Consider the following 2,169-nt stretch of genomic DNA (forward strand, 5'->3'; position numbering starts at 1 on the left):
ATAAGTTTTAAACAGGGTGTGATAATGCTAGGCTAAGGAAATCTAATATATCTAAATATTGTTTTAAAAGGTGAATGTTTCAGTGTGTTCTGAACTCAGTACAATCAGTTAGCTATGCCATATAAAGGCTGCAACATTCATAAAAGTCACTGTGTTAAAACCACTGTTATTCATTCAGAGTAGATCTAGACTAGGAAAAGAAAGGAGCAATGATTTCTGCCTCCCGAGTTTGTATCTTTCTCCTGCGCCCAAGAGCAAGCCTGGGCATGATATTCTTATAGTTGTGAAAGAGATGTTAGAGAGCAATTCTCAGCTTCTGTCATATCTGACAAAAACCAATTAGCCAAAGCAAGTTACATAGCCAAATCCAAAATCAAAGAGTAGTGATTACTACTTAGTCTATGTAAGTAGTAGGCAGAGTAAATATTTAAAATATATATATATAGTACAAAAATCATGTCATTACTGGTTTTCTTTCAGTAAATATCCTCCCTGAAATTCTCCTGAAATTTTATGGCTTTTTCTTTTTTGAATATGCTTCTAAATTAAGAAACACATAATAAATTATATTTTTGTTCCAGTTACCAATTATCACAGTTCACTACCTTGATTTTTTCATATTTTTAAGAGTTTATTTGAGCAAAAATTCTACACCTTGACTTTTAATATATTACCTGCACATTAGAGTTTGTCTTATTTGTAGTAACTCAAGGTAGTATATCAAGTGCTCACTTCCACACCACATAGACTAAAATTAGAATACAAATTAGTATGGTCCCTGAACAAGGATAAAATGCAAATTCATGAAGCATGCTTTTTTTTTTTTTCCCTGAAACAGAAAGTAAACTATAGATATCTCAGGCACAGTGTAATAAATATACACAGTAGTACATACTATAGTCAAACAATCTGATAAATATTGCTTCAGTGGTAATCATGGAGAAGGAAATGACAATCCACTCCAGTGTTCTTGCCTGGAGAATCCCATGGACAGAGGAGCCTGGTGGGCTGCTGTCTATGGGGTTGCGCAGAGGCGGGACACAACTGAAGCGACTTAGCAGCAGCAGCAATGGAAATCATATTACAATATATAAATAAGTCTAAGTAATATGTTATATACCTTCAATTTCCAAAATATATCATGTCAAATATAACAATTTTTTTAAAGACAGGTAGTGGTTTTACATTCCATTGCAGTTTTTACTTATTTTGAAATGTCTCCTGTAGAACTGAAACTGAACAGTGACTAGTAGGAGAAACTGATTTAAATGATTCCTTTTAGTTAGAAAATATCTTGATAGCTGAACATGTTTCTAAATAACATTTTACTCTCAGTTTTTAGAGAGTACTGTAACTTCAATTAAAAATATACCAGAAAAAGAATGCTTTTTGACATAATGGTAACCAGTTAGGCAGAATAATGTAGTTTAATCTTAGCATATCTAACACTTTGAAACGTTTGACAAGGTGCATCTTCTAAGAACTTCTATATCCCAAAGCCAGTGTTTATGTGCAGGATTACAAATTTATGTCTGTTATTGATATTAAGAGAATCTTCATGTTCAACTGATAGTGACTTTTAGCTTTTCTAATATGAACATAATAGCCTGTATACTATCAGGTACTTTCCAGGGAGAATACTAGTAGGTTTATAAACATGGCATACTAAAATATATTGCACTGATGTGTGGGTTCATTTTCCCATTGTTGCCATCACTTGTTCCACGGAGAACTCAAATGCTCATGTAAGGTATTTAAACTTTTAAGATCTATAAGGCTGAGGTTTCTCATACAAATCATAAGAAAAATAAGGTATCTGTCTCCCAATATATATAAATGATAGAAACCAATCTCTCTATACAAATTTATTATGTTTTCAAATAACTCCAGAATGTGTTTTTTAAAGTTGACTTTATTTGCCACCCTTTTTTTTTATATGTGTGGCCAATAAAACAGACTGTAACTTACTATATTAAAGCAAGCAAGATATATATGTTTGTGTGTATATATATATACACACACTGCAACAACAGCTGGTAAGAATCTGAGAACTTTGAAAGTACTCAGATCAGTTTACATTTGTATGTATAGTCTTTGGACTTAGTAAATATTAAGACTGTAGTAGATATATGTCAGTAATAGGTATTGTGAATGTGAGCATTTATCTCC

The 2,169-nt window shown here is 32.2% G+C and overlaps 1 pseudogene; it reads left to right on the forward strand.

Moving 5' to 3' along the window:
• The first annotated feature begins 724 nt into the window (after positions 1–724).
• On the forward strand, positions 725–823 carry LOC113904546 (annotated as a pseudogene).
• The last annotated feature ends 1,346 nt before the right edge of the window (positions 824–2,169 follow it).

Source organism: Bos indicus x Bos taurus, chromosome 14, assembly GCF_003369695.1.
Source record: "Bos indicus x Bos taurus breed Angus x Brahman F1 hybrid chromosome 14, Bos_hybrid_MaternalHap_v2.0, whole genome shotgun sequence".
Taxonomy (NCBI): Eukaryota; Metazoa; Chordata; class Mammalia; order Artiodactyla; family Bovidae; genus Bos; species Bos indicus x Bos taurus.